Source organism: Heterocephalus glaber, unplaced genomic scaffold, assembly GCF_053883595.1.
Source record: "Heterocephalus glaber isolate CG9 unplaced genomic scaffold, H.glaber_assembly_v1.0 deba00001472, whole genome shotgun sequence".
In the NCBI taxonomy this organism is placed as follows: Eukaryota; Metazoa; Chordata; class Mammalia; order Rodentia; family Bathyergidae; genus Heterocephalus; species Heterocephalus glaber.
In genome coordinates this window covers 41839520-41850344 of record NW_028258315.1, presented here as the reverse complement: position 1 = coordinate 41850344, position 10825 = coordinate 41839520, and the positions used below count along the sequence as shown (strand labels likewise).

The 10825-nt window shown below is 57.0% G+C and overlaps 1 protein-coding gene across 2 annotated transcripts in view; it reads left to right on the top strand.

Annotated features, from left to right (window-relative positions):
* The first annotated feature begins 1681 nt into the window (after positions 1-1681).
* The window catches only part of Gata3 (GATA binding protein 3), a 29531-nt gene continuing 20387 nt past the window's right edge, over positions 1682-10825 (top strand). For both annotated transcript variants that reach the window (XM_087181967.1, XM_004854544.4), the window contains exon 1: positions 1682-1901. The gene's annotated coding sequence lies outside the window, so the exon portion shown is untranslated. The remainder of the gene's footprint in view (positions 1902-10825) is intronic.

Genomic DNA, 10825 nt, shown 5'->3' with positions numbered 1-10825 from the left:
TTCTACCCTGCGTCCTCGAAACCCGAGGAAGAGCGCGGCTCTGCCACTTGGTGGCGGCAGGTGGGAGGGACAGGGCAGGAACGTGGAGGAGGGGCTGTGTTCGGAGCGACGGGTGGGCTGGGGGCTTCCTAAAGGACAGGGAGACCTCCTTCTCTTCCCCTGGCCAGGATGCCAAATGACACGCTCCCTTAGGCCCACTCTGGGCTTCCACGCGCCCGCGAGGTGCGCAGACCGGGCGCGCACCACTTGGCAGACGACCGGCTGGTGCTGTGTCGGGGGAGCGAGGTTTCGGGTTTCTGCGGCTAGAGGCAGGCCGAGGACCCACTCCAGGAGGCAAGAAGGCCCCTTGGGGAGGGGTGCTGCCCACTCACTCCCCACTGGGGGGCACGGCCCAGGGATCGCTGTGTGCACCCCACCCTCCCCCTGCAGCTATACCTTTGCCCTGCATTCCCTTGATCCTCCCAGCTTTCCGGGCCCCAGCCTCGGCCCACCTCTGTCCACATCCCGCTCTCCAGCCGGAGCACCCATTTCCCAGTCTTCCCCCAGGGAACGGACATCCCCCCAATGCGCTGTCCAGCTAAGCCGGGCAGCTCCTTCCTACCCAACCGGTTGGAGCACCTGAAAATTCTTGACTTGCTGGCCCAGCCATGGACAAATTTTGTTTTATTTCTCCCCAAAGATTGATTTATTTTTAAAGTCGGTTTCTATATTCTTATTATATAAATATTGTGTGGAGAAAACTCTACCTGTCAAAACAAATGGACCCTGACCTTTCTACCCCAATGTTTATGGAGTTTCATTTTACTCTAGCTGAAATTTATTCAGGACAGATTCTCTCCGTGGATGATTTGATCTCCAGGCTGTTGAGGTGGGGAAAGTAAGGGGGTGGGGTGAGGGGATGGAGGGGAAGTAGGGCTGCAGTCTACCCAATCCTAGGGAACCAAAGAGGGAACATTTCCTTAAGATATTTTATCTCTAGATGCTTTTGATTCCTGAGCCTTTATCTTGCTCTCCAAGAAAGTAACTTTTCCCCTAGAATTCATCTTCAAAGGAGTTAGGAACCCTAGGGAGCCCCCCATCTAACCTGTGTGGCCAAGGACACCTCTACCTTCACTCTTACATGGAAAGGGCGGAGGGTAGCAGCCAAGCCCAGTTTAGGAACATCCTGCCTCTAACTTTTACAGCCAGCTGCGGCTGCAGAGAGATGAAGGTAGAGTCCACGCGTTCTGCAGATGTCTTCATAAACAGAAACATGAGGACCAGTGCAAAGGGAGAGAAAAAGCTCTGTGAGGCAGAGGCAATGTTTGTTGCCACTGCTAGCAATTGTCAGGGGGCTGTACACCTAGTTGTTCCCATTGGGTCCCCACTTATTCCAAAAATGGGAGGAAAATTCCACAAATGTGTTTGTACCTATGGTAACCCCTGCTGAACACCACCGATGACATTTATAGTGTTAATTCCAATGGTGCCAGAAGACAGTGGGCTGGCTTGGTTGGCGCCAGGGACAGGTCACATTTCAGGCAGACTTTCTCCCCCCCCCCCAACACTCTCTCAGTTTCACACACCCCTGTCGTGTGGTTTGCTTGTTTGCAAAAGGGGGGTGAAATCCATTCCCTCCCTCTTTCTTCTTCCCTCCCTCCCCATCCCCGTCACAACCCGGAAGAGCTCCGCTCTCCACAGTGAGCAGGGGAAGGCGGAGGGGAGGGGGCTCCGAGAAAGGATGCGTAACACCCAGGTTTTACCTCTCGCTGGAAGCAAGCCGGAGGTGCAGTGAGCAGTTCCAGCAGCGAGGACACAGCAGCGGCCACGGGGGAGCTCTGCCTGTCATTTCTTCCTTCAGATCGCTGCGCAAGTGGGGGTAAAAATAAAAAACAGCTGGCCCTCAGGAGCGAGCTGCCCAGGTCAGTGAATGCAGATCTCTTCCCTCTCTCACTCTGCACGCCCTCTCCCTGCTCCACGTGGAGAGAATTAGGAGGAGGTCTTGCCTCTAAAGGGACAGCTGCCTCTAGAAAAAAGTGGACTAGACCCAGTCCTTATTGTTCTTTCTGGTCGCTAGAAATGCTTGGCTTTCTGCAGTGACCTTGGGTGAGTGTGGTGTGTGGGTGTGTGGATGTCCTTGTTTGGAGGAAAGAGCTAGTAGAACCAGGAATTCGAAGAAAAACTGAGTAGAAAATTCAGAGCCAGTGGGAATGCTTGGAAAGGGCTGGAGACACATTCTCCAAGGCAGGGAGGGCACAAAATTAGAGAAAATAACCCATTTCCCCAAAGCCTTCTCCGGAGGCGGCTGCAGTGCTCAAGTGTCAATTTCATGTTTATTTTCCTTGCTTACAAGTGTATGTTTAGGCTCATTGTCTCTGCATATAATTAAAGAAACAGATGTACACTGTAAGATAAAGTTGGAGCCCAAATGTATAGGCATCTGGCCCCTTGGGAACGTGGTGGTCAGGAGGCACCTTTGCTTCCAGAAGCACCAGAGGTGGATGAGAAAACCACGGCTTCCCAGAGAGGGTGACCAGGGCTGTGAGGAACTGAAGGGACGGTGGGGACATGATTTGGACTTTATCTGAGGACACTGGACTCACAGACCTCCAAGACCTTTTGTGGAGGTAATTCCTCCTATAGACAGATAATCTTAAATGTCACTTGTATGCAATTCTTCCTCTTAGATATGATAGGGTCCCTGAGGAAACTGGTGTGGGCAATTCTGTCCAGAGAAGGGGTGGAAGTGAGTCAGTCTACCTGCAGCACGTTCCCCTCAGTTTGGGTTTGCTTCCCATATTTCCTGGTCTTTCTCTCCTCCTCACAACCCACATTCACCAGGTCCCTGGGGTTGTACATGGGAGAGGAAGAATGTTGAAGGAACAAACAACGAAGTAGGATTTCTCTGGTCCTTCCACCCTTTAGTGGTTGCCAGAGAAAGGGTGCTGGTGTACTGATCTGTGCCAGGCTTTGGGCCAGGAGTCCCAGCCAGGCAGGTTGAGTCCATTCAGGTGTCTGTAAATTGGATGCTTGGGGGCCTTGCTCTTCAAGAGGAGGGGGCTGACCCTTAAATGGTGTGCCAGGTGAAGAATAGAATTGTTTGCTGCTACTTTGAACATGGGTCCAGATTTATCGTCAGTTCAGACAGATCAAGACCCAGGTGGGTGCCAGTTCACTTGGGCTGGGTTTACTGACTGACAGGGATAAAGCGGAGGGCTCAGCTTCCAGGTTCAAGCCAGCTGCTCCTGGAGGCCTGAGGTTCCTGGCTGAGAAGGGAGCTGGGCTTGGAGGGTTCAGTTAGTGGCTTCAGTCCACAGCCCACCTTCCTCTCTATCCAAGCTGCCTCTGCCAGCACCGGGATAGCGGTGCTTTGGCCACACTGTCCCCACCAAAACCCTGGACCCAGGATGATCTGTTTGTATTTCCTGTTTCACTCTGCCTTCTAGCAGAAGATCTTCGGGGTGGAGTCAGGCAGGGGTGCACTGAAGGTATGGGAGAGGGGCCCTGGCATTCATTGGCAGAGTCCTTCTGTTGGGATGCCAGGAGCCACACAGAGAGGCTGGGGAAGTGGCAGGTTCCTGAGAGGCCCCGGGTCACACTTTGTGTCCTGAAACTATAAAAGGTGGCAGGGAATTGGGGGTCCTGATTACATTTGTGGGTCCAAGTGGAAAATCTTCTCTGTTCACTAGTACTAGGCTATTTTAACCTTTCCTAGGCTGGGTCGAGGTGATGTCTCCTTCTCCGTGTCTGAGCCATTTTACACCTACGCGTCTATTTCTCTCTTGGTTAGTCTGTGGACAGACCAAATACTTCTGATCCCTGCTTCTTTCTCAGTGGCTGGAATAACCAGAGAGAGAGGCTTAGCAGCTGTGGGGAGGGGAGCCAAGGGGCCACCTCTGCTCGGCTGCTGGGCCCACTGGGCCTGCGGGTGCTGTTGGCTGGGTGCAGCAGTCAGACAGGAGGAGAAGGAAAGTTGCCAAGGCGCCCTGACTGAGGCCCCCAGTTGTCCGCAGCTGCGGGTCTGCAGGCGCTAGCGAAACAGAGGCATATGTTTCTGGTTGCTGTTTTATTTTATATAACAAATTGCTGGAGGTCCACGAGGGGGCAGGCGGTGGAGAGCCGAGCGCTCGCGCGCTGAGGCGCTAGCTGCAGAGGCTGATACCCAGCCGGCCGGTGGGAGGAGGGCCACGCGAAAGGTGTGCAAGAGGCCATCCACTTCGCACCTCGGCTCCTTGCGCATTCACGGATTTTGCTGTGCAGCGTCCAGCCAGCCCAGAGACTGGAAAGCTTCTTGCTTTTAAAAGCCCACCTGTGCTCTTTCCAGGATCCGCACAGTATTAGCCTCCCCACATCTTCCCGATCCCTGCGAGGAACACCGCCCCCCCTCCACTCCGGACTCCCACGGTCGTTATCCTGCAACAATCACTTTCCTCGGGCTGGTCTAGAGGAGTAAAAGCCCAAAACCCCCGAGATAAAGCCCACCTTTTCCGTCTGAGGTGCCAAATGAGAGCGGCTAAGGCTGGCGCTAGAGGCCTGGGCTGCTAGGGGGGTCTGAAGATGGGTAGCCGAGAGGTAGTGGCTACACCCCGGAGGGTCAAGGGGCATGGACAGAAGCCCGGGGGGGGGCGGTCTGAGAACCACAGGGCACCCCCTTTCACCCGAAGAATGCTAGGACCTGGGCACCGGGTCTAGGGCCCAGGTTGCTCCAGCGATTCCGTCTGAAGGGCCTGCAGAAGGAGAGGCCAGGTCTGGAACAGCGAGTCCCTGGCTGAGAAGGCAGCTGGGAATCAGAGGTGCGCAAGGGGGCGAGGGGAGGATAAGTAGGCCACGGCTCCGGAGACTGGTGCTGGCCCCCTGGGACACCTCCATCTCTTCCTCTTCTTGTAAGGCTCCCACCTGTTCCCCAAACCTACACAGACAGGAGGGAGAGCAGGGAGGTGCGACCTTGCTCCGGGTGACTGGGATTCCTTTCAACCCACCCTCTAGGGGAGCTCTTTCCTACCCAACCCCGCCCCCTCCCCCGCCCTTTCACGTGAGCATTGTTAAACCCTGAAGCAGAAATCCCCTGTCTTCTCCAGGTCCAGCTCCCCAGTTCTGCTACATCCCTACCTATCCAATTTTTATCTTGCTACTATCAGAGGTTTTCTCAGCCTGGGAATAAGGTGGTAGGGGCGGAGGGAGGGACAGCATCCCTCGAAACCGGGGACCCCCGCCGCGGCTGGGGCTGGGGGCGGAGTGCGAATGGGTAATCTCCGAGCGCATCTCTTCTCTCTTTGACTCTCCACATAGCTCTCCGCTCCTCCTGGCCTGGGCGGGTTTCCTTCCGAGTTTTAAGCAGTGACAGATGAATAAGCAAAAAACAAAGAGAAAAGGGTAAATCAAACCACATTTCACTGCCAAAGAGGTGGCTCATTCCACACGGGGGGGGGGGGGGAAGACCCCAGGCCCGTGAGGTTGGGCGTGGGAGCCGGGAGAAAAGGCGAGTATACATAGCTCTTTTCGTAGCAGTTCCTACGGGTTCTCTCCTTGGACGCGTTCACTTCCCGCATCTTCCCGTTGAGAGTGAGTTTTGGGTGCCTTTTTTTTCTCCATATCCCCAAAGTCCTTGCTCGCTGTGTTTTATTTTAAAAGGGTCAAACTTGCTGAGCTGGGGTCCTCAGCCAGCACTGGGGTTCTCATCACGCTGTGATTCCGCTCCCTACTCTGCATTTCAGCTCATGCGGGAAAGAGAAAGAGGGCACTGGTGGGCGCGGCGTGGATATATGATATGGTTTAACCTGTGCAGCCGGGTTGCCGCTCCCGAGAGGGCTTCGCCGCGTTTGGGTCCGCGCAGCCTGGCCCGGCGGTGGCGCCTTGGGCCGCGTCCCCGGAGTAACCCTCCTGCCCGGCAGCCGGAGAGGTGTTTATACAGCTTTACCTGTGTTATTCTCGTATCCAGTAAAAATCCTTGCCCGACCACGGTAACCTAATCCGGGGGCCGAGGCAGAGGAGGGGGTAGTGGGGCTGGCTCCGTACGAGAAGGAGGTGTGTACGTGCCACAAACCAGGGTCTCTCTTTTGCTCCGCCTTCTCTGATCAGGAAGGAAATTCGGACTTGGTTCGGGTGGCTGAGGAGAGGACCCCACAAAAAGGAGAAGGAAACTGGTTTCCAGGTCGCGTTCCTCTCGTCGTTTTCCTAGCAGGCCTGGGAACTCCGGCAGCGACGCAGCCCGGGCGCGCGCGCCCAGAAGGCACCCAGGGGCGCCTGGCAGAGATTTTGAGGCCCTGACGGGTTTCCCGCCAAGGCCTGTCTCAGGTTGCTCTCTTCCCAGTCGCCTACCTTTCACTCTCACACCTGAGACAAAACGCGCAAGGAAAGGAACGGGCGCCTCCCCAGTCCTCCGGGGAAGCCGCGGCCAGTCGTTCTAAGCGCCCCGGCCGAGGCTGCGGCGGGCGCACAGTATCGAATTAAACGCCTCTCGGTGCTGATTGTCTCTCGCTAATTGCCCTAACAATGGACACTGTTAAAATGGAGACACCCAATTAAAGGCCTTGCCTGGCCGCGCTCGGCGGCCCGAGAGGATCTGGGCCCGGGCCTGAGGTTTGCAGACCATGGGGGCGCGCACCCGGCTGGTGAGGGGCACCGGCGCCGGCCTCGACACCTCTGGCCTCCACTTCCTCCCCAGACGCTCTGCTACCACCACCGCTTCACACTATTTTTATTGACCGATCCCAGCCAAGGAAGATTGATCGAGCTGGAATGGGAAGGGACTTCTCCCCCAGCCCAGGCTCGCCAGGGCCTCGGGCCTTGCTCCCCTGCTGGCCTTTGGAGCCGCTCTGAGCTCTCCCTGCCCCCCAGCCCCGCAAGTTCCCGGCTTCATTTCAGTCCTTAACAGCTCGGCTGGGTCCGCCCAGGCCGGCGCCGCGACTCCGGGGGGAGGGACGCTGCGGCGCGGCCCGGCTCCGCTTCTTTCTCCCGCCTGCAAATATTTGCTGCCTCGCTGGAAATTCGACTATTTCGCGCGCGCTCGGTTTGCAAAGTCCTTAAGTAAACACGCTCAAATGACCGCCCCGGGCGGTCTGAGGCACGCTTTCTACCCCTGAGCCAGATTAGTAACTTTAGGACTTCAACCCGGAGGCTCTGCTTTGCTGGTTACCCACGGTGCGCTGCGTTCGCGCCCCAGGGCAACCTCTTCCCGCATCGCGGCCCCGCGGAGCTCGCCTGGTCACGCCAGTCGCCAGGTTCGGATGGGTGTTGCTGGCTGCGTGGGTTTCGGCTTTCTGGGTTCACCACGCCAGGGTCCAGGCTGAGGAACCCGTTCCACCTTCTTGCGCCAGGGACTCCGTTTCTGCGGGCACTGGGGGTTCCCCACTTCCACCCGGATAGGGTCTCTGCGCCCCAGGGAGGGCAGGTGGGAGGGACTTGCACATGGGCATGTGTTTGGGTGTGTGTGAGTGGGACCCAGTTTGCCCCAACCGAGGAGGGAAAGTCAGGCTCCTTTTCTTACCCTTTCCCCAAGAGGGCACACATACCCCGCTCAACTTGACGCCTAAAGCAGCCGCCTCGAGGCCCGGGGTTTCAGATAGGCCAAGGTGCCTCCCGCTGTCTCATGCTCCGCACTACAACCCGGCTCTTCCGAGGGCGGTGGCTGTGTCTCGCTCGCTCGACTCCAAGAGGCGGGGTCCCAGGCGTCCAGGCCACTCGCCAGCCCCTAGCCCTAGGAAGGGAAGCCTCGCGCACTACGGGAGCCCGGGCTCTACGGCAAGGGCGGTGGCGGCGGCAGCATCCTTCTCGGTCGCCTCCTCTGTCCCTCGGAGCTCCGCCCGCGGCTCCCTGGGAGGGGGGCATCCTGGACCCTGTCGGGGCCCGGGTGCCTGGGGAGGGGGCACAGCAGGTCTGCTGGAGGGCGCAGAGGCGTCTCCGCAGGAGGCCAGAATCAGTTTTGTAGTCTCTGGCCACGAGAGAATCAGGACCACCTTTCCCTCCTTCCCCGGCCTCCACCTCCCTTCCCTCCCCCGCCGCCCGCCTGGGAGGAGGAAGCCCGGGCTGCATTTGCCGGCGAGGCGGGTCAGGCCGGCGCCGGGCGGGCCCAGACCCCAGCAGCCCGCCCGGCTCTCCGCCTCAGGCCACGCGCCACAGCCGCTCGGGCCGAGCTCCCTTCCCCCTTCCTTCCCCGTGGGTCCCGGGGCCGACCTCGGCCCTCCCTCCTGGGCATCCTCCTCCCTTTCTTTCCCTCCCCCCTGCTCTGTGTTCCTGACTCTGGGGCTGGGCCCGTGACGTCAAACCCAGTGTGGCGTCGGCGAGACTGGCCGGCGCGGGCCATCAAAAGAGCAACGTCCTCTTTCCCAATTACCCACTGTCAGTCCGGGAACAGGGGCGGACCGGCTGGGAATTACATGTTAAATACCCCCTACAGGTTGGCTCTGTTACCCCGGGCCTGCAGCCCCAGGCCCCCTACTCCTCTCTGCCTGGCCCAAACCACCCGAGACCCAGAGGGGCCTTTCAAGACCTTTTATTTTTCCAGGGAGGGGTGCATGTGTGCCCTTTTGGACCCCAGTTCGGTCCAACTTGGAAAGGATTGAATTAAATAGAAAAATTCCGCCCTTGCCGATATGGAAGGTAACACCTAGGGGCCCTTACAGCGGAAGGCCTCCTCTCGTCAACATTTTCTTTTTGTCTTTTACATCGTTCTTCGTTCTTCGCTTCAGAAGTTAACATTTGCAAGTACTGGCGTCAGTAGTTTTTTCGTGTGTGTGTGTGTGTGTGTGTGTGTGTGTGTGTGTGTGTGTCTGGAGGATGGCTCCCTTTTGCCCTTTCTGGGGCTTCTCAGTGCCCAGGACCAACAATTTATGCTTGGGGCTTTCAGAGAGGTCGCGAATTAGGGTCAGGCTGGTTGGCATCCGCAGCCTTCAAGGACATGTGAAGAAGCACTTTTCATCTTTTCTTGCCACTTACATCCTTAATCTTAATTCTGGGCCTCTTAGCAAAACATATGCCCGGATTCATTTGTCTCTCCTTGTCTATGGAGTGGTTTCCGGTGAATGTTAGACAGCAGCTAAATAATTAAAAGGTTTTTGAGAGCACCGTGAGCTGGAGGAGAGGCTGGTAGTTTAGCCCATGAGAGATGCGTGGTCAAAGAGTGAAAGGAAAATCGATGCTCCTTTACAGGGCGACCCTATCTGGAGACCGACTAGGCGCAAAATCCGTGTGGGAGGGAGAATTTATATTAGGGATTTTCTTCCTGTTCTATATGTAGAAAATCAACCATGACTTCAAACAAGCATCAGAATTTTCTTTTTTTTAAAGTGAGGACCCCACAGAAGGTCCAAATCTAGGACTGGAGGGACTCACTCTTCCAAACACATCTCCCCGTCTTTCTACAAGGATCGCATTTTAAAACAAGGCCTTCTCCACACACGAAGTTGAAGCTGACTATTGATGTTTTCCCTTCATCGCTTGAAAGGATTCCTTCAGAACTGACTTGTAGGGATGGCTTCTCGTATACAGTATATAGAATTTGTGAGGAATTTTATGGGTAGAGGAGTGAAGAGAAGAAATAATGTCTTTCATTCAAATGATCCTCCAAATCTAGTTCTCAGCCCAGTCAAGTGGGAAAGCTTCGAGGAGAACCCACATCCTCTCCTCGCATACACTGCCCTGCAACGGACCTGGAGTCTTCTTTTCCCGCCTGACCCCGCCGCCCAGGCCTCACTTTCGGCCTTGTGGCTGCAGGAACCTCAGCACCACTAGGGGATGCAGTGGCTCAAAGGACCAAACGCGGCCGCAGAGGTTGCAGCCCTCTGGGCGGGCCCACCCCGGCCTGGCCGCAGCCCCGCCCGCTGATTGGTTCTCCCTTGTCCCCGCCCACACGCAGCCCCGCCCCTGGGCGTCTCTGAGCTGCGCTCCCTCCGCCCCGGGGCTGCGCACTGGGCCAACCCGGGCTGAGACCCGGAGCCCTGCTGGGGTCGCCCCCGCGTACCACCCGGGAGGCTAGGGTGAGGGTCGGTGGAGGGGACCGGCTTCCCCGGCTGGAGGAGAAACGCCGGGGACTGGAGTAAGGAGGCAACCAGGCAGGGGGAAGGGTAAAGTTTGGTAACTGGAGCGAAGACCGAGTCCCTTCTACCTCCTCGGGTTGTACTTGGCGCCCGCACGAGCAAGCGAGGCTCCATCTCCCCCTTCCCACTGTCATCCATCACTATTGTCACTCAAGACTTAAGCACACATCGATTACAAATATTATTAGGGCTGCAAAGGACAGCTGCAACAGCTGAGGTATTTTCACAGGAGAGGCTTGTGAAAACTAAAGGCCGGGGGGAAAGGGCGACAACGACAACAAAAAGTGGTGCGGACACATTCCCTATGCCTGATGCCTCAACCTCTTAGGGAAACTGGACCTAGGGGCAAATCTGAAAGAACCTTAGCAGGCAACATTTGTTTTTTCTGATCACTTTGACGTGCACATAACTCCCAGTTGATAAAACTCTCCGAAATTCCCTGAACTAATAGTACTAGAATTGTGCCTATTTAAAAAGTCTGAAAGAGAAAACTCTGCTGGTGGAAATTAACTTTATGAATGGGGCAGGACAGTTTCCCCGGGAAGGAATCGTCTCCCCAGTCCGTACGCACCGGCAGGAGCCGAGGCCACATTTAAAGGGCCAGAGCGCGAATTCCCTCCAGCGCGCCCCTCCGCCCTCGCCGCGGCCGGCCTCGCCCACCGTGCCCGCCGCCCCTAGCCCGCGGCCGCCCTCCGCGGCGCCCCTTTCCGGTCAGTGGCGGGGCGGGAGGAGGGGCGGAGGGGTGGGGGTGAAGTCCTGAAGCGGTTTGGGTTGCTGTTTCCTTGTGCCGGGGATCCTGTCCCCTCCTCGCC